The sequence below is a fragment of the Neolamprologus brichardi genome, chromosome 7, assembly GCF_056152115.1.
Source record: "Neolamprologus brichardi isolate AB-2024 chromosome 7, ASM5615211v1, whole genome shotgun sequence".
Classification (NCBI taxonomy): Eukaryota; Metazoa; Chordata; class Actinopteri; order Cichliformes; family Cichlidae; genus Neolamprologus; species Neolamprologus brichardi.
This window is the reverse complement of record NC_142110.1, coordinates 39,575,648-39,597,161: the sequence shown is the minus strand read 5'-3', so window position 1 is coordinate 39,597,161 and position 21,514 is coordinate 39,575,648. Positions and strand designations below refer to the sequence as shown.

Below are 21,514 nucleotides of genomic sequence, written 5' to 3'. Positions count from 1 at the left end.
AACAAGTAGAGGTAGAGTGAGTGATGGGTGCAAAGTGTGTACTTGTCTTAAAGGGGATGTTTCACATGATAGCATGTTCTGCAGCATTGCCACCAGCAACCCACTACCCCATCCTCCTTGTCCCCCATGACAAACCCACACACACACACACACACACACACACACACACACACACACACACACACACACACACACACACACACACACACACACACACACACACACACACACACACACACACACACACACACACACACACACCTGTTATCTCTGCCTTCCCACCACCCAACCAGGCAGGCAGACAACATTTCTGAAAATAAATAAATAACCTTCAGGAACAACAAGTTATACCGAATTCAGTTCAGTTCATCTATACCAGAAAATATTAGGAGACCGGATATCTGACAACATTTTTTAATGAACTGAAAACTAAAGGATGAAGGTAGGAAGAATAACAGTTCTGATAGGATTTATTTATCCTGCACAATTCAAGCTTTTTCATATTGTAAAGTGGACAGATGAATCCTGGCCAACCATGTTTACTGAGCAGTTGATTAAAACAGGATTTACATAGTAAGGCCATAACTTTTATTTCCGTTTCATCATTATTAAGAGATTTGCATTTGTTTTCGTTTTAATGATATTGCAGTTCTTAATGACCAGGCATGTGTTTGTGCTGTGTAGTGCACTGATCATCACTTTTAGTAGTATATATTAGATGTGTTAGCTCACTTAAAAAAAATCTAATAATAAATCCTGGGATGAAGTTTTTTGTTTTTTCGAAACACTAAACCCTGCTGTACAGTAGAAATCTGCTATAAGACTTTGCAGTAATATACATCACTTAAATAAATTTGTTATTCAAATGTTGCTGCTCAACATTAGTTATACTACCTAGTTTAACCACTTTACTGTATTGGCTAAATTGTGTAGTAAGCAGTATTGCGGTAAACTTTGCAAAGATGGACGTTGCTGAACTGATGCAGTGGTATCTGCGGTCGGCGCTACTTTAGGTCCTGGGTAGCAGACATTATAATCAAGAGATATGGTACTGAAAGAATCCTCAAGAAATTTATGGGGGAATGTTGCAACAGTAAAGACTGTGGTACAATATATATCTTTCAAGGCTGAAAGATTTAAAACCATATTTGTGCAACGTCAGCAAACGTTTAAGTGATTTTTATCAGATTTAACTGGATATGTTCTGTAGTTTTTATGTCCCCTTGACCATTAAAATGAAAGTTAATTGAAAGAGTGCTTCAAAATAACTGCCCAAATAAGTGTCCAGAAGAGTAACACGACTTGCTTCTTGAAGGAGTCATCAATTTGAATTCAAGCTGATAATGTTCTTTAGTAACAGTTGGCTAAATCCAAATTATACTGATTGGAAAGCAACCACGATATCACTCATCTAGCATCTGCTGTATTCCAGAATGTAGTTAGCTAAATCCACAAAGAGCAGTAAAATACAGCAGCAACATAGGTCAGCTGGATTTGCTAGACCTCACAACAGACATTATTATCTAAAATGATTTCATTTCTGATTCATTTCACCTGCTTCCCACTACACCAGAACTTAGGGTTCTTTCACCTGCTATATCCCACTTTAACCCTTGGCTATATTATTCAAGTCACACAATAATTGTAATTTATTAACAGGAGCTCCGATTATTTTTTATTTTTTTCAACATTTCGCTTTTTCAAAACCACAAAATAGAAATTTTAGGGCTGAACCTCTTCACTCGTATCCATTATCTATGATTCGGCAGACTGTAATGGAGTTTGTTGTAGCTTTTATACTGGACACTAGACCACTTCATCAGAAGCATGACGTGGCTGCGGTAACAGCCGTTTTACAGCGCAGCAGATTTGGCTGATGTGCATGGCAAGTTAAATTACCATGAAGTGGAGCTAGAGTGTTTTTGTGTGTGTATCTGTGAGTGTGTCTAGCAGAATGTGAGAAGCGTGTAATAGGCTCACCTGTCTCTGCCTGCAGACTGATGGGCAGGTGGAGAAAATGAAAGCCAGATGGGAGGAAGAAGCGGTGGAGAAGGGTGGGTAGGGGGTAGATAAGACTGCAAAGACAGGATATGGTGTGGATACATTCATATTTTATATTTTTACAAAATGGTAATGTGTCGCCTGCTTCAAACTGGAAGTGCAGTTTTAGAGTCTCTTTGGTGGGGTTTGCTAGTATTTTTAGCCGGATGTTCTACTTTTCAACAGTAATGTTTCAAATCTTTCTTTTAGATAGAGCTCACTTTTGATTGACATTGACTGTTTTTGTGTATGCTTTTTTTTAGGGGGGGGGGGGGACTAGACTGCAAAGATAGGGATGACCTGATGATATTCTCAACCTCACCACAGATAATCACTCTTTAGAGGTTGTGACCACTTTGTCATGTTCAAAAAGCTTAGGGAAAGGCAGGCCTAAATCCCCCCATTTTTAAATGACTGCTCAATCTCTTTAAAGATCAGATTCTCATATCCTGATGTCAAATCCTTAACAGTGCATTTTTAGTGTATGCAGTGACTAACTCCATGTTGTTTTTGACAGGGTGAAGAGGAGGAACGTGCTGACATTTTGCCCTGTCAGAAGTAAGTTTAATTCTTGTGTGTGTGTGTGTGTGTGTGTGTGTGTGTGTGTGTGTGTGTGAGTGTGTGTGTATGTGTGTGTGCATGCTTTCTGAAGATCAAAACTCAAATCTGACTTGTTTTCTTGCCTTTATTTACAGTTTAGCTTTATGATGCATTGTGCTGATTGTGTTTTACAAAGTGTGTTTAATGTTCACCACGAACAGGCAAAAACGCTTGTTCCCTTCTTTGTTTTCCTGCCTAATCATGTCAGTAGTGAGATTGCATCATCTCGTAAATGTGTCGTGGTGACACATGAAACTTACATCACACCACTTTGACGATGATGGTTTTGACAGTGAGCATTCAAGATAAAATCAGTCAATGTGAGTCCCATGTGGTAAAAATAATGTAAGTGTGAATATACACCTTCAGGTACTTGATGAGATGATGAATGTGAAATTTTTTGGCTCTCAAGAAAAAAAATATTTGAAAAAAAAAAAAGCAATAAGCGATCCCAGTAGCTCTACTCTTTGAAAAGCTCTGGTCTGCCAGTATGGTGGTCTCTCCTTCTCTGTCAGTAGCACGTCTTCAGCTGTATCTGGTTGCTGTGGTGACATGTGTGTGTCAGCGGTAGGATGTGTGATGTGCTTGTGTGTGCGTGCTCATGGAGCGGCGGGTGTTGAAAGGACTCTGTAGAGGCAGAGTTCCCCTGTCCAGAAATTCCAGCAACACATACATGTCAGTGATCAGATACAGAAACTGTAGGTATGCAGACACTGCACACCTGCATGTATGTACACACATATATGCAAGAAATACACAGACAGCATGGACACACACGTCGACAGATATCCAGATTCCATTTAGGCCAATGCCATGCATTCATACTGACAGCTAAGGACTATAAGGTTACACAGGGAAATCCGTGCCTGGAGCAATGCTTTGAACACTAATAGTATTTGTGCACACTTTTCTTCAGTCACAGAGACTTGGAACTAAAAATGTAATGTCATTGAATTAAAGTAAAGAAATGTGAGCATTCTTATTTTGTCAGAATTGTCTTAATGTCTCATAAGTGACAGATGATATTATATTGAAAATTAGCAAATGTAAATTGCTGCTCATTCAGTAGCTGCAGTGAAAATGTTGTTGAAGGGCCCTTATTTAAGGACGACTTGACTATAGCTGATGAGAGAGGATTGGAGATTTGCTTTCCCCAGCCACAGCTCTTTTGTGTAGGTCTTGGGATTTGAACCGAGGACACAAGCCCACACAAGCTTTACTCTTGATAAACAGGTGTAAGGCAATCCAGTTACTCAGTGACTCTCTTTTCGGCATAACTGTAATTGAGTTCAAGTTCAAGAATTAATTCTCCCTACTGGGACTTTTGGCTTGCAGCAAGCCATATCTCATGCAGGATAATCACAATAAACAAAGAGCAGTGAATATTCAGGAGACTGAGACACAGGAGACCAGAAGGTGTGTTACAGGTAAGGTTGATAATGGGAATGGAGATACAGTTGTAATTTTTTTTTTCGATAACTCGAAAACTTTTGATAAAGTGGGATGACTCCACTCTGAGCATGTAATCCATTTATACCATGTTACGAAGGTATTGTTATACAATATTTTACTTTGAGCATTTATTAGTTTTGGAGGCATGAAGGAAAGTGAATGAATTCATGTTACGATTTTTAGACAATGCTTCTCAGTTAGCTTGACTTAAAAAAAATAGGGGGGGGCGGGTAATATATTTTTTATGTAAATATTTTGGACATGACAAGGATTTGCTTTGTTTGCTATGCTTTGTTACATCTTCACATCAGCTGTTTTCAATATTTAGTTGGAACAGTTCACAAAAACCTCAAAATGTCACATTTTGGTTCCCTGTTTATTTTTCATTCGGTGAGTAACATGACAGTTGTCTTTTTCAGATGAAAAGGGATGGCCTAGTGAAAATATATTTACATGATGGAGGTTATAGCCTTTTTGAAGTTGAAATGTCATATTCCCTCTTCCTGTCTTGATAAGGCTCTCTGGTCTCTTACTTTTGTGTTCAGAAACAAATGTAACTTTTACATTTGCTTGTATTTTATAGCTTTATACACAGTTTTGTTTTGTTTTTTTTAACCCAGATGGTTTTTCAGTGTTGGTAAATCTTACCAGAGATGGTTTAAATACTGGCAAACACTGGCTCAGTGTAAAGGAAAATAAAGAAACACACACACACACAAGTTTTTGGCCATTTTCCCACTGAATGCATCTAATTTGGTTACATTGCTAAGGGGGAGTTGTCATTCTGAAGAAATATATCTACTCAAACAGCCCACCCTTCTTTTATATTATGATGGATATCAAATACTAACTGGAAGAAACACACAAGTCCACTGCATAGTTATTGATGCTGTATTCAAAAAAAGCCTTCATGATGTACTATACACATGAGACATTGTCCACAAAACCCCGTTCTTTCATCTTTCTCTCTCTGCAAATGATTCCATTGACATGTAGGTTGGCAAATTCCTCTACACGTACGCAAGTGCATCTACCTCCTTCTGTTTAGTGCATCAGTGTGTAGGGGTGATCTGTAACGTGGGAGTTTGTTTTCATCACTGCGGGTCATCTGGTCGTCAGAATCCCATTTACTCAGATACATGCATGTATGCGCACGCACATAGACAATCAGTCTTGCCATGTGTTTGTTGTACATAGTTGAAAAGCACACTTTTAGACACTTTTTAGATCATTTCAACATTGATTTATCTACAATGTACCATGTACAGCTCCCAGATTTATTTTGCAAATGCATTTTAGCATAAAATTGACTTTAAACTTACTTTTAGGTTTTGCAGTTGTGAGGAGGGATTTTTGAAATTATTTTTATGTCCCCTTTTTTTGTATCTTTGTGTATATGTGCACATCTGTGTGTGCGTGTTACCTAAGAGCCTGCTCTGTCCTAATGGATTCAAAATGACCTGAGAGCTCTTTTTAGTTCTCTCATTATGTCAAGCATCAAGAAGTGTGTTTGTTCCTTTTTAGAATAGCTAATACACTTTCATTTAGCCCACAGCAGTGCTTAATAACGTTCATTAGTTACCACTGGGTACAGGGAGATGTCACTGAGTTTTTTCAGAGTTTTAACCCAGTTTTCAGGGGGGAAAAAAGCTAGGGGAGGGTATAGAGTACACTGCAAATCTTCGTAAGCAAATTTTAAAAAATGTATCTTTAATAAGTGTTAAAAAATACATTTTTAATGGGAATTTAAATTACATTATATATTTGTTGTTGTTGTTTTTTTTGTTTTTGTTTCATAGTGTCATTTTTATAGTGTAACTATAAATTACCCTTTACCCATTACCTTATGGCTTAACCTACTTACTCTTTATTTTTAATTCTTGCAATATCACTGGCTCTGACCTATCACTGTTGACATGGGAATGATACGGAATAAGGAATACCAATATAACAATAAGGAGTAATCCCAATTTAAATCATATTATAATGATTGTAACACATCTTTGTAAATTCCCTATAGGTGATGGACCAGTCTGACTGGAAAGTTTGCATAAACTCAGGGCACTGAGTCCCAACATGTATAAGGCATATAGAAATATTTTATACAAGTCCCACAATCATATATATTATCAATTGATCACTGAATGGGGACCTTACGACTATGTTCACCATGCATGCGTTTATTAACATATGTTTATTTAGTTTGTGCACATTCTACATTTGTTACACTACGTATTTTAACAGTCAGTGCAAATTTTGCATCTTCCCAGTGCAGTTGACTGGCTGCTGATTAATGAGAAGTTATCAAAAGCCACTAAACAAAGTCTAGAAAATAGAGCACCAGAACGCGATGTGGGGATAAGAAAAAAACAATTTGGGTGAGCATCATCATGAGACATGATTGTTATCAATATTGTTCTGGTAAATTTTCTAGTTTACTATATCCCTTCATTAAAATATTGTACCATGCATTTAAATATTTTATCATGTATGCAGTATATATTATGTATGTATATTTGCGGTGTTCAACAGGATTAGTTGATGACATTAAGAATTCCATGTGGTGTGTAATATTGTAATAAGTCGCAAACCTCTAATTTTACTCAATAAAAAAATGTTCAATTCGCCAACATTATGAGTCAAAGATGTTATTGACCAAACACATGCAAACCCATATGGAAAAGAAATAGAAAAAACTTATAAAAGACTTGCATAAGATGAGGCCTACTTCATATAGTGAATCATATAAGGCTTATATGATTTACTCATGAAAGTGGCCACTTTCTCATTAATTTCATATATTGTTTTAGTAACTATTCAAAACATACAAGTTTCATTTATAGAATTTTTCAAGGGATCTTTTATCTGTTTTCACTCTTGTATGCTTTTCATACAAGTTTCATGCAAGACAGATACAAACTTTATAAGATTTATATATATCTTTTCCATATGGGAGGGTTTGCTTAGAATATGGAATAATACTAATATAATTATTTATTATATATAAAAGCAGTGGTTTTTCAGTGTACTTATTCAATTTAATGTGATTTGAACAAAATTATGTTGCGGATACAAATTTTGGTGACCGTCAAATTATGCACAGGCATGTTGAATGTGACAGGTGAAACAAACATTTGCAGAGATGAATAATTAAAAAATGAAAAGAATTTGAATTAATGAGATTTTAAAAAAATTCAACGTCAATAATTGCTTTATAGGTGATGTTTTTTGTGCAAATTTTCATTGAAATGTACCACCTGTTGGATACATAAGACAAATATTTATGCCATAAACACAGTAAGATTAAACTTGCAGTAATTAAATGTTGCACATTGACAAGGCAAAAATATTAAGGTTTGTGCCACTTGCCATGTTTTTGACCTAAAATGCTGACAAGGGAGTGATAGGCCAAGGAATTGTATTAACCCAGCCGTGTCCTTACCATTGCTGACAAGAATTTTATTTCTTGCCGTGCTGCTGCGTTAGACAGCTCTGAAAGTGGAGTGGGCTAACACTAGTGAGAACAGTATGTCTGCTCTGTAGGATGTGATTGCTGACAAGTGAGTTTTCTCTGGTCTTAAATAATGCTGAGCAGGGATGGGTAAGGCAAGGAATAGAAACAAGTTAGCTATATCATTTCTACATGTTGACAAGGCACAGCTCTGAAATGCGCTAGTCTGCCTGGCCTTGCATCGCTGACACGACACTGGATGTTTGTTGACGAGCTGTTTGCTACTACGCCCATGTCAGCATGGCTAAGGCCACATACACATCTGCCGCCTGAGAAACTTGAGCCCATCTTTCCAGCAGATATTGTTAGTGTCTGCTTGTGTATGCCCATTGACAGGGATTAGCAGCGATGTGTGAGCATAGCTCCTTGGGATGGTCTTGCTTGCTGTTGCAGGTCAATACATGTGTGTTCTAATGTCCGTCAGTGTTAGTGTGTGATTGTGTGCATGAGTGTTTGCCAGTCAGTGGGGGGTTAGGCCTGGATTGCAATAACAATGGAGAGGAATTTAAATGAGAAAAAAGGGGGGTCAGGGAACGTTTGCAAGGAGGATGGAAAAAGCTTTGGCACTATTGGTATTCTGCCCCTTTGTCATTCTGCTTCTCCATCTCTCTATTACACATCTCTTGGTCTCTGTTCCTCACACTCCAGACTCCCAGATGTCTCATATAAGTCACTCTGTCAGCTCTTGATTTGATCCCAAACTTATTACTGTTTTTGCGATTTCACTAAACAAGTTTTGTGTTCTACCAGTGCTTCCACTGTGTTGACAGAATGGGCTGATTAACTAATGATCTGCTCACTTTTGATACTACTCAGTGACTTACAGTTTTTCTGTAGCACTGTTTGCCATCCATTGTGTTTCCTATTCAGCAACACAAAAAGGTAATGGATTTCAGAGTTACACGATGCATGCCAGAGAAGTTGTTAGTCCCAGCAGCTGGTTAAATCCCCAACCCCAGGTGTTGGGGATTTACGTTTGCCCTCAGTTGATGTAGCACTTTCCCCCTGCCATAACATGGCTGCATAAGTCTACAGGGACACAGTAAAGTAAGAAAAGAGACAGCGATAACTTCCATGCAGACGAGACAGCAGTCTGATTCCTTTTCTGATATGCAGCTGTCACAAAAATAAAAGACAAGCAATAAAAACATGCATTGAAGAAGTAGGGCTTTTCACATGACAGCTAAAACGTCTTACTGGGAGACATCGAGAATCTGGGACTTGCTGTCTAAAAGTTGCTGAGGGCTGGCGTCAGTATAGCCACACAAAAATTAAAGACTGGCAAGACTTGTTTCTTACTTTATTATGAACTGGTTTAATGTGACCTCTCCACTTCAACACTGTGATTTCATATTCTGCTTATATATGATCAACTTGGGTACAAAATTGAGTTTTTTCCAGGACAAGCGAGTGGGAGTGACATGGACAATCGTGTAACATTTCAGGCCAACTCCAGATGGCTTTTGTACTGCAGTCCAGTTTAGTCAAGTTGCTAATACAATCTTGTACTACATATCCAAGCCTAATACACGTTCAGAATTTGTGCGACTCGGTGTCTCTGTCATATACACAGGCATACTTGCTTTCTATCCACATCTCTGTACACGCCCCCCCACACACCCACCACCCCCACCCCTTTGCTCTGTTGCGGCTCTAATTGCGATCAATTAGGAAACTTCAGAAGGCTGAAATAGGAGCTGTGACAAGGGGCATCCGCTGAGCTGGCAGCGAGAGAGAGAGAGAGAGACAGGGAGGGAAAGAGAAATGAGAAGAACGAGAATGAGTGGAGGAGGAGAGGGAAACCGGTGATATAGGAGTGGAAAGAGGCTGCGGAGGGGGGCAGGAGAGCGGAGTCCAAGTTGGTGTCGAGAGATGAGCTAATGGTAATGGCGTGATTGATGTGGCCACAGCAGCTGAAAGTCACATCGTTTTTCATGCCAGGTATTGATTCCTGACAACCTCTTGTTAGCTTTGGGGCGCAGCAGATTGGGCATGGCACAAACAGCACCATGGTAGGGGTTTTATTCCCATCTGAAATGTATGCTGTTATACTGCTGAAAGGTGCTTTGAACAAAAGCATCTTACTCGAAATTCGGAGCATGTCAGCTGTAAAAAAGGACGGAGCTGCAAACTGATTTTAGTAAGGAGTTGTACTGCTGAGCATAAAATTCTGTTTTATATTTTGATTTTAATTCATGAGATTTTACATAAATAAAGGATGTGCAGGTCACGTTAGCATTACAAGTCTGTTGCTTCATATAACAGAAATATGAAATATCTACCATTACGTGTCTGGCTTTGAGAAAAGGCTTAGGCGTGTAAAGGAAATTCAAAATGTCAACACATTGGCAGTAAAACTTGCAAATGTACACTGAGCTGGAGGCATTTTGGTGACAGGCTTGTGTTCAGTCACTGCAAAAGCAATCTGAGAACCCATCAGCTATATGTAGATATCTATTTGTAGAAATTTCTGCCAAAGCGACTCATGATTAACAGTGATATTGCATTTTTAGTCCGTATATTTACCTAAAAGAAATAAAAAGTGAAAAGGCTGCATAATTTTTCTGTGAATCTTGTAATTTGGTGCCTGCATCCATAACTTTCCCCCCTTTCATTAGGCAAATAAATTGATAATTTGCTTGTCACTACACTTGTATTTTTGACAGCATTTGGATATGGGAAAAATGAAGTGCCTCTTTGCAACTTAAGCTCTTCAGAACAGCAATTCTTTTCAAGACCGTCAGGACAAAGGTAGCTGATCAAACAGAAACTGAAGTCTCAACCTTGCCTTTTTCTGATTTTCACTTTGTTTGCATATGCAATACAGACTGGGCCCTAAACATCATCTCCAAGACATTTTGGCTTGAACAGTCTTACAGAAAAACAAGGAACTTCCAGTACGAGTCAAGTATCCCCCCCACCCCAACCCCCCACCCCCAGGGCAAAGCTTATAAATAGCATTATTATCCGGAAATTTTCCTTCACAGAGGCTGCAGCGTACTGGTTGCCTTTAGCTTTCTGAGGCAACAGCTGAAGAATGTTTCGACCACAGCGATTCTACACGAATCATGTTATTTCACGCAGAGCTTGACTTGCAGATAAAAACAAGCTTGTTGTGAATAAACCGAATGGTAATTTTTGGATAGTTTATATCACAAATATCATACTTTGTTTCTAGCCTTGGGCATGTTAAGTGTTTCCAATCTTGATTATTTTTTTTCTTTTGTAAAAACAGAAAAAGATGTTCTTGATACATATACTAGAAGCTGAGAGCCACTGGTGTCTTGTTTAGCTGGATTGCCTTGGGGCATGCAGAGCCTTTTATCTTGTCAACCTAATGTATGTGTGTGCATGTGTGTAGGACAGGAAGAGAGAGAGAGAACAAGAGAGAGAGCGAGCAAGTGAGGAGATAGGCGGATCAATACTAAGCCGTCAGGAGGTCTGCTACTCCCAGAGAGAGAGGGAACAGGACACCCAGCTGAGAGTGGAGAGGGTGAAAGTAATAGACTGAGAGAGACAAAGAGTGAAGAGGAGGAAGGGGTGAAGTAAGAGTGGAGAAGGAAAAGATGGGGGCGAGATGGATGGACAGTGGAAAAGCAACAGGGAAAAGGACACGGGGATGGAAATAGGAAAGGAGAATAGATGTGGCCGGTGATAAATGAACAGATAGAAGGGACAGGAAGAACATGGGGAGAAGAATAATGTAGCTGAAAACCAGAAGAATGTGATGGAAAAGGGGTGAGGAAAAGGGCAAGTGCAGGGTTACAGTGTAAGTTACTGTTGACCCTGAAGTGCAAAACACACCGACATTTCAGAAAACTAAACTAAACACTTTGACACAAACAGCAACTGAGTATTTGTCATTGTGTTTTTGATTTGTTCGTGTTTTGGGGCTCTTTTATGTTAAACAGGTGTCAGTTTGTCCGTAAGTAACTAAGTAAAATTTAGTTACAAAAATGGCTCTTGTTTAAAAAAAAAATAAAATCAATTAGGTTATTTGTGTATTTTTGAAACTCGATCTTTGAATAATATAAAAGTGCACCCCCCACCCCCCGACACACACACACACAAAAGATGTGATTTACAGAGATACAAGAAAAAAACAAATATTTATGTTGTGTTACAGATGTAGAGGCTCAAGAGTTGGGAGTTTGCCTTGTAATCGGAAGGTTGCCGGTTCGAGCCCCGGGCTCGGACAGTCTCGGTCGTTGTGTCCTTGGGCAAGACACTTCACCTGCTGCCTACTGGTGTTGGTCAGAAGGGCCGATGGCGCGATATGGCAGCCTCGCTTCTGTCAGTCTGCCCCAGGGCAGCTGTGGCTACAACTGTAGCTTACCTCCACCAGTGTGTGAACGCGTGGATGACTGGGTGTGTAAAGTGCTTTGGGGTCCCTAGGGGGGACTAGTAAAAATGCTATACAAATACAGGCCATTTACCATTTACCATGTACAAGGAAACAACAAGAGTATATTACTTGTATCTCTGTAAATCAACATCTGCTGGGATTTAAACCTTAAACTGTGACAGTGTGAGGTGTCATGCACGAGCTTCTCGTTATCCAAATTATAAAAAAAAAGACTTGGTATTTTTAACATGCGTTTGATGCATAATTAAAGTGAAAATAAACATCAAATAAGGAAGGAAGTGAAACTGTAATGCATAAGAGCTAAAAGGTTCGACTTGACACTCATAATGAATATTTAAACCCTGGTGACCGTAACTCTTTAAATGATTCATTGTTCTCCCACATATCTATTTTTAGATCCTTTGTCTTAAAAAAAATCCTGTTTCAACTTTTCATGTCCTTCTCTTTCTTCTTCTGACACATTTTTTCAGCTGCTGGTTTCTTACTTTTTAAAAAAAATGTCAACCATGACAGATAGCAATGACTTATTAGTCTGCCAGCTGCGAATAGAAAGAAAGACAGAAAGAAATGGAGAAAGATAAAAGACAGGAAAAATCATTTGCAAATTATCTGTGAATATCATCAGCTGTAATTATCTATCCGCAGTGTATTTCAGCTAGTGATGATTAAAATTCTTAATGGGCTCCGGGAATAGTATTATTTAATGTAGGGGAATAAAATTGGGAATAATACACCATTATTACAAAATGAATTCGGCATGAAGAATTTCAATTGACTTTTGTTATACTTAGGCCAATAATGACCCAGGTTCCTTAATGAAAGAAATGACTGTGAGGCATAACACAGTTTTTTTAAATGAAGTAAAGGAACGTAATGAAACGTCTCCTCCTCACTATTGCTTTATCTGGTTTGTAACAAGCATGAAAGGAAAATGAGCATTTTATGCTTTAATATAGAATTTCAAAGGAGTCTGTATTGCTAATCAGGAGGTCAGGACAGTGGAGGAGATTACAATGGAAGATGAATTGTAAAATTGCCACATTATAGGTACAGGTCAGGATGGGTATTAAGTGATTGTGCATGGGTGGGCTTTGTTTAACTTATTGCATACTTGCAATGTAATATATGGGGAGACCCAAATAGTAAAAAACCCCAAAACGTTGTAAATCTGTGCATTTTCATGAGTTTTGACGCTAAACTGCAAGAAGATTAAATGATTCCTTCATAAGCTAGGTTATCTAATATTAGACATATTCAATGATGAAGACCAACAGCCTCGTTTATAAGACAATATGCCTTTCTAACCTGCATCTCTCTTTCTATCTGAAGGTTAGGGCTCACAGGGGAGGAAAGGGATCAGGTTACACTAATGCATCATGGCTGCTGGAGGACACACACGCACACGCCTCGTCACACTCTGTCTCACCTTATCTCTCTTTCTCTTTCTCTCACGCACACACCCTTGTGTGCTGATACCCTTGTACAGGTTTAAAGCATGGCCGTGGCCTTGTGTTATTGCAAGCTGCAAGCACTCTGCCGTTTGTCTCAGGGTAAATCACTTGTCTCTAAAAATAAACTGAAGTCATATACGATCAAAAGAGGCCTGGTTGAGGTTAAACAGTGGCAGATCAGTTTATTTCAACATAAGCTCGTGTTTATGAGATTAAACTTACATTATGGGAAAACCTGAGATACAGCTTTGTACTTGTGATTTCACTCTGTGTTCAAGTGCTCATTCCTAATCTGGACATAATTTTGTTGGAAAGGAATTTTATGTCACACATCAGAGAAAAACTGGTCACTGCCATCCTGTAACTTTTTCAGTTCAATTCAATTGTATTTATACAGCCCCAAATCACAGCAACAGTCACCTCAATGTGCTTTATATTGTAAGGTGGACCCTACAATAACATAGAGAAAAATCCAACAATCATACGACCCCCTATGAGCAAGCACTTTTGCGACAGTGGGAAGGAAAACCCCCTTTTAACAGGAAGAAACCTCCAGCAGAACCAGGGAGGGGCAGACATCTGCCGCGACTGGTTGGGGTGAGAGAAGGAAGACAGGGTAAAGGATAACTGTCAACTTATTTGGTGATGGTCATATGATTGTTGGGTTTTTCTCTGTATATGTTATTGTAGGGTCCACCTTACAATATAAAGCACCTTGAGGCGACTGTTGTTGTGATTTGGTGCTGTATAAATAAAATTGAATTGAACTGAATTGATGGGGTGATGTCAGTCAACAAGGCTCCATATTAGCAAGTATCAGAATCAGAATTGCGTTTACTGGCCATGTATATGCACAGACACATACAGGGAATTTGGTTCTGGTAGATGGTGACTCTCAAGCACAGCAATGTAAATCACAACAATATGTAAACAGCACAATCCACACACACACACACACGTGTGTATATATACATGTACACATGCATATACAAAGCTGTGCAAACCAACCATAAATGACAGAAATGAAATGAAGCATAGAATGAATGTATAAATGAAGTATAGATGTTCAGCTAATATATCAACTCTAAAGTACACGTTTTACACATCTTAAATTTATCAAAATGATTTTTACCTCTGTATTCCCCAATACATTATGATAATATTACTGAAATTATTAGTTTCACAGTTATTTTTAGAGTTATTCACTTATAATTTTACAGACTCTAATATAACTCCCCAGAATTTATTGGAATGAAAAGACAAAACACGCTGACCCCATATGTTCTTTATCTGCAAGTGTGAGGCATTTACAGCCAACAAATTATTTATATTATATTTGTGACTTTAAATGTACAACTCTTGGGAAAAGCCAGCAGTTCATGTGGAGATCCAAAAAGTGCCTCTGGATTAGCAGAATGGGGTGGTGGTTTCTGTTTTTAAGAAGCAGGACCAGAGGGGTGAGCTCCAATTACATGGGGATAACACTGCTCAGCCTCCCTGAGAAGATCTATGCCAGGATACTTACAGGACAGTCCTGTTAGTCAAACCTTGGATTCAGAAGGAAAACATTGTGGTTTTTGTCAGGGTCTTGGAATGCTGGACCAGTGCTTTATCTTGTTGAGGATATTTGAGGATGCGTGGGAGTTTGCTCAACCAGTCTACATGTGTTTTGTGAACTTGGAGAAAACATTCTGTCATGGGAGACCCTGTGTGTGTGTGTGTGTGTGTGTGTGTGTGTGTGTGTGTAGGTGTGTGTGTGTGTGTGTGTGTGTGTGTGTGTTTGAGCAGAGACTTTGGGAAAAAAAAGGGTATCTGGGCCGTTCAGACCCTGTAAAACTGCCGTGAGAGACTGATCTATATTGCAGGTAATAAGTCAGAACTGTCGATCCCATATGGGGGTTAGTGTGTCTGACTAGAATGCCTCTTGTGTGGTGAGATGTTCCTCAACAAGGAACCTAGAGGACACCCTGGGACAGACTGGAGAGATTGTATTTCTTAGCTGGTTTGGGAACCCCTTGGTGTCTCCCCAGGTGAGCTGGAGGATTTGGCCATGTGAGGGAAGTCTTAAACTACTGCCCCCATGACCCAGCTGCAAAGAAGCAGCAGATGAATGGTGATTCATTCTTGGGTATTTGTTTTAGTGCTGCTGGTGGTTGATTTACCATAGTAATACTAAATTACCCTAAAGAGCTAAAGAACATATCACCACATTTGCAATACAGGATAATTTCAAACCAGGTTAATTTTGATATTTCAAATTAATGAAGTCAAATGTCATACTTTGAGGTCATACATTAGCCACGACATTGTGAGTAACAACTATTTGTGATACAGGGTGATGCCTACATTATTCGGTATGTATTTTTAAGTAGTGTAGTTTACACCTCACTTCTAGTTTTTGTACTATTGTTTGTGTTTTTTTTCCACGATTGCATTGCCCTTTACCATAATAATACAAAACATATCATCTGTTTATAACATTGTGAAATTAAAAGTTTAGCTTTACTTTCAATCAGCAGTTAATTTGGATCAGAGGGAAAGAGTCAGTGTGTGTTAAATGCCACCCCAAATTCAGCTTGCTAATAGTGCATTTCTCCTATCAGTAACGTATTCATCATCGTCCAGTCCCCACTGTCGATCACTTTGTGCAACGGTTGCAGTTACCCACTGGGTCATGCAAATCGCCATGAGTGTGCGTTTGAAACTGCGTGTGCACCAGACTTAATCTCCTAATGTGGAGCCATCATTCATCCATTTAGCTGTACATTAGTTTGTTAGTCAATTACACGCCCTTGTTGAGTCAACAGCTTGGCATTTCCATCATGTTGGTTCGTCTAAGCAAACAAACAAAGTACTCCCTTTGGACTTATGGAGATGTTACAAGAAGACTTTTCAGTATTCTTATTTTCATTTTTAGTATTAACACAATAATCAGTTTCACTATGAATTGGTCCATCTCAGTGAAAGCGCCTTGGTGTGAAGTCCATTTTATAGTTCAAACACACTGGCAAACACTTTCACATTCTCATTCAGCTAGTAAAAACCTATAAATGACTTTCCATGAAATTTCCACTGGAACACTGGTCACTTCTTAATAGTAAAGGTCAACGGTGAAAGTGCAGAAGGATTATGTTCTCTCTGAATGTCATTCTTTCCCTTATATACATGTGCACACACATGCACAGACACACACACGCGCATTCTCTCTCACACACTCACACACACTTTCGCTCTCTCTCCCAAGTCTAGTGATAGGGCCTTATTGTGTGAGCCAGAGGAAATGCAGACACAGCAGAGGACAAGCCATCCATTGATCTGAGTATAGACTCGTCTCGTTCTCAGCCTCTTTTCTCCCTTCTCTCGAGCTGCTACCCCACACTGTCTCTGCCTTTCCAACCCATTGCAACCCCTTGTTTTTCTCTGCTCTTTGTGTTATCTGCACTCCACTGTCCTACACATATATATTTTTTGTCACCCTATGATCGACCATCCTCTGTGTGTCTATATTATCACCTTCTATCTGTAGGCCATTTCTACTGCTTTTCTAGCTACTTGCCTTCTTGCACTAACCATGCTTTCTCCCACACTCTTGTCTTTATTTCTTTTTATTCCAAAAATAATCTCTCTTTGCTCTTCCCTTCACTCAGCTTCACCTTATATATATATATACATATATATATATATCTTCCCACTAATCCTTATTTCCTCATGTTTCATTATTTTTTGAAGGTAATATTCAGGTGAAGTCTACAAGTTAAAAAAGAAAAATAAACAAAACAAAACAGAAAATAGTACACAGGAGGAGGAAATACAAAGTTAAATGCTTGACTGAGGAGGGAGTAAGGAAGTGGCAGAAATAGACAAAGAAAAATGAGAAGAGTAATCTATTCTGTGAAGAAAGGAAACATAACATGCTATGGAGATAAAGGAAGAACAATTAAAATAACGAAAGAAGTAGAAGAGAGGACAGAAGAAAGAACACCTGATGAGAAGCGGTAGTTCAAATGTCTTGGAGCTATGCCAGTAAAACCAAGCACAGAGAGAAACTGATGTACTGAACGCATCCACCCCCTTGCACACACATACACAGCACACCCTCGGTGATGGCTAAAGTAACCCTCAAGTGACTGGTGAGCCTCAGAACTAGCTGCTCTTGAACGTCCCTTATCTCCTTCACCTCCCCTCTTCTTTCCTTTCCTCGCTGCTTCAGCAAATTCCCTCTTCACCTCGCTCCTTCACCTTCTCCCTCCCCTCTTCTTTCTCCGCACTGACACTCCTGTCTCCCTCCCTCCCTTCGGTCCTCCATCCTCCTTTCTGCTTCCTCTGTGCCTTGCTCCCTTCCTGCTGCACAGGCTTTTATATGATCCATGTGGACCTCCCTAATGACATGTGGACCTCTGTGTGTGCGATCGTGTGTCTGTGAGTATGCGTGTGTTAAAGGTGCTGACATGTGCATGTGTGTGTCTCTGTGTATGTGTATTTGAAGTGCTGACATGTGTGTGTGTGATGGAGGTACTGATCGTAGTGTGGTTCTCCTACTGAAGTTTTGCCGACAGCTTTTTACTTTTGAAAAGGGCAGTGACGAGAGCTATTGGGTAGTGAGGGGAGGGTTGGGGAGGTAGTGACGGCTCGATGGCTGTGGAAGACAAAGGTAGAAAAAAAGAAGGAAAGAAAAGATTGCAGGAGAAGTGAAGAAAGGCATGAAGGATCACAAATTGTTGAAAAGTAAACATGAGTAACTGCACTGCTGTCTCGTATTCTCCTTTTTGTTTTTTTAGTGTCACGGCATTATGGCAAACAGCTCTTTGAAATGTGTTGCAGAAAGTTGAAATATTACAGGAAGAATAGTCTGAGACCGGCAGGAAGAATGGGATGGGGTGAGGAGGAGGAAAGGAAAGAAAAAGACAGAGGAAAATAGAGGGTGGAGGGTGCTTGGCATACATAAAGTGCTGGAAATATCATGTTTCCTCCTTTCAAGCCAGCAATGAGATGAGAGGACACCAAGAGAGATGGAGAAAGGAGAGGTGACAGGATTTTGTCACAGTGAAACGAGCTCTCTTGGAAGATGACAAGTTTTAAAGAGGACTGATTGGGGCTTTAAGCGTTTCTCAAGAACTCCCCTTCACTGAAAAAGACTGACCACCTGCACAGATGCTGGGAAGTGCTTCTCTAAAGTGATTCATGCAGCGTATTTTCAATCACACTTATGGCCAATGGTAGAATGCTGACATTTCATATTTGAGGGAACCTTTGTGTAAGGTTTTTCACAATTACAGATTTAAAGATTGGTCCCTGAAACATTAATTACTGCCACATCACACTTAACAGAAGATATAAATGTGAAATAAGAAATTACTAGGCAGAAATGATCAATTTCAGTGAAGTTGCAAAAAAAAAAAAATCAATTAAAAGCCAAAACTAAAACCTTCTTCCAACTCTGATTCTAAACCCTGTGTTCTAAAGTAGATTCAGAGTTCACACTGCAATAATTTACATATGTAGCAGATAAATTAAAAAACAAAATAAATTAAAAAAAAATCATAGAGTGGGACAAATGCACTTCTTTGACATGGTTTTTGTGCATACTTGTTTGACTGATTCAGTTTAGGTCAGCCGAGCATTTATAAATGTATGGTTTTTGGTTAATGTATGGTTAACATATGGTGAATTCCTTCCAACTCCCAGAAAAATAAGTGTAACATTTACAGCCCTGGGTTGACATTACATATAGTGTCAGTAAAGACCTACATGTTAACCGTAACCATGGTGACAGTAGTCCCACAAATTTAAGCTGAAATATATCAGTGGATTGTTGGATATAACTGTTGGATGCTGGAATTGAAATTTATTACATAAGCAGAATTGATTGACTTAGAAGAGATTAAAAATAAATTATTTTTAAGGACAATTAAATAGGCATGCTTGTTAAATTAAATGAAAACATCCCTTTACCTTTGAATTCTATATTTTGCTATATATATTATAACTCAGTATTTTTATATATGTGAAGTATGTGGGGATTAAAGTGTTTTTGTGTCTGTTTTTGTTGTTGTTGTTTTTTTCTATTTTAGTTTTTACCAAAGTCAATACAAGGCTCATTTAACCATAAACCATATCTTGAAATATAAAAAAGTGGACCATAGAAATATCATGCACAGTATATCTTCAATGAATTGTTAAAATGCCCATACAAAGACTGATGAAGGTAGGAATATTTTCTGGATGATTAGTACTTTTTAAAAGTTGTATTTATTTATACTTAAAACAAAAGCAGACTTTGTTGGACAGATGAGCTGACCTCTAATGAAACTAAAGCTATACCTCTGTGAAAGAGACATCTAAAACACGAAGCTTTGGTTTGGCTCAGAGCTTTTCAGTCAGTATTAATGAGGTAAGAAAAAAAATCCACGAAAGGCTCCATTGGAGTGGGAAGTGAATGTATAGGAGAGAGAAGAGGTATAGAGGGAAGCTTTTTCTTTGTCTTTTCAATCTTGCTTGAAATATCTTTCATAGACTTGTTCATTTATATCTTGAACCTGTTTCCATTATAGCTAACAGTTGGTATCTAAAGTAAAAAAAAAAATAAGAAAATTAGAAACGTGACTGGACTGTAGTCAAGCACTATAGGCAGCAGTATACCTGTGCTTTGCATTTTTCCAAATCCAGATGTTTTTCTCTTAAGCTTAAATGTGTTTTTGAATTGTGTTTTTCTTTTTTTTCCACAATGCCTCATTTGCAGGGATACATAGCAGTCCTTCAGTGGCCTGATGAAACAAGCTCTATGTGTTTAAACTACTGTAGCATGTCTTTGAAGTGATACAGACATGTTTGAAAGATGAAAGGAAGAAAAGAGAACATATTGTAGACCAGTTGTCTACTGTTATAAACTTTTAGACAGCAACACACACCGCAGTTTAAGAGTTTGCCCACACAGTCAAAAGCACTCACAGAGACTGATCATGAAATGCATGCTTCACACTTGTGATTTGTGAAGCTACCACTCTGCTCTTATACCCTGTGAGGGCAGTACAGATAAGTGTTCTGCAAGTGTTTAACTATTTATGTAAGGGATTTCATAATAACCTTTACAAAGGTAATTTCTCAAATGTTCAGACAGCCTTTGTATTAAATTCTAAACCTGTCAAATAATGTGAAAATCTGCTTGAATTGCGTCTTGTACAAGAACATATTTTGAGTTATTTTCAGTTGTTCAAACTGTTATTTTGAGAAATACAGAATAGCTGTATGTATGTCTAAAACAGATCTAACAGTTACACTGTGGCTTTCTTTTTTCCAATGTTGTTCATAAATGACTGTGGGGTCCCAAAGGTTGATGTAGGAAATCTTTGACAGTTTGCTAGTTAAGAGTGATTGATGCCTGTCTCCCTATCAGTGTTAAGCAGGGATGAGGGAGAACTGGTGATGCAAATCACATTGGATGCTGCCTGCTGGCATCTGACTTCAGGAATGGTAATTAAAAACACATTATGACAAAGACAACATCTGGTGGTGCATTTGAAGTGTCAACCCAACAGTAGTGCAGCGCTACATTACCCTGGCAGAACATGCACAAAAGATTAAAGCTATCCTGCAAAACTGCAGACTCTATTTCAAACCATGAAAAATGACAAGCAAACAGTGTTAAAATTAAAATCATATTTTCTCCTGCTTGATGGTGCTTTGTGGAAAGTAAAAGTAAAAAACAATCACAAAGTAATTAGTTTCATTGCCATGGTGCTTTCCAACTCACTGAAAATTAGCTTTGAATTTTGTGCAATATTTGTTCCTTTTTCATTTATGTTAATTTACGCTACCATTAATTTGAACCAAATGGAATATTATCAGTGCGTAAATGAATGGAAAGCCTGCTATATCTCAGTGAACTTAATAATTAAGCAACTGGCAAATACAATTTTCTTCTAAGTGACGCTAAGTAATCACAGTGTCATGTCTGGTGGGACATGACTGTACCGTCCAAGATAAGAATATAAGGGATGTTTCTCCATTACATTTGCTTAATTCTTTATATATTGTGAAGACCTCAACCCTCTTTGCTTTCATAGTGGATCAAAACAAAGACATTTCTTGCAAATG

The 21,514-nt window shown here is 38.6% G+C and overlaps 1 protein-coding gene across 1 annotated transcript in view; it reads left to right on the top strand.

Moving 5' to 3' along the window:
* Positions 1–21,514, top strand: part of cntfr (ciliary neurotrophic factor receptor) — a 213,631-nt gene that overhangs the window by 30,137 nt on the left and 161,980 nt on the right. Inside the window, exon 2 of the mRNA XM_006795592.3 lies at positions 2,558–2,598. The gene's annotated coding sequence lies outside the window, so the exon portion shown is untranslated. The remainder of the gene's footprint in view (positions 1–2,557; positions 2,599–21,514) is intronic.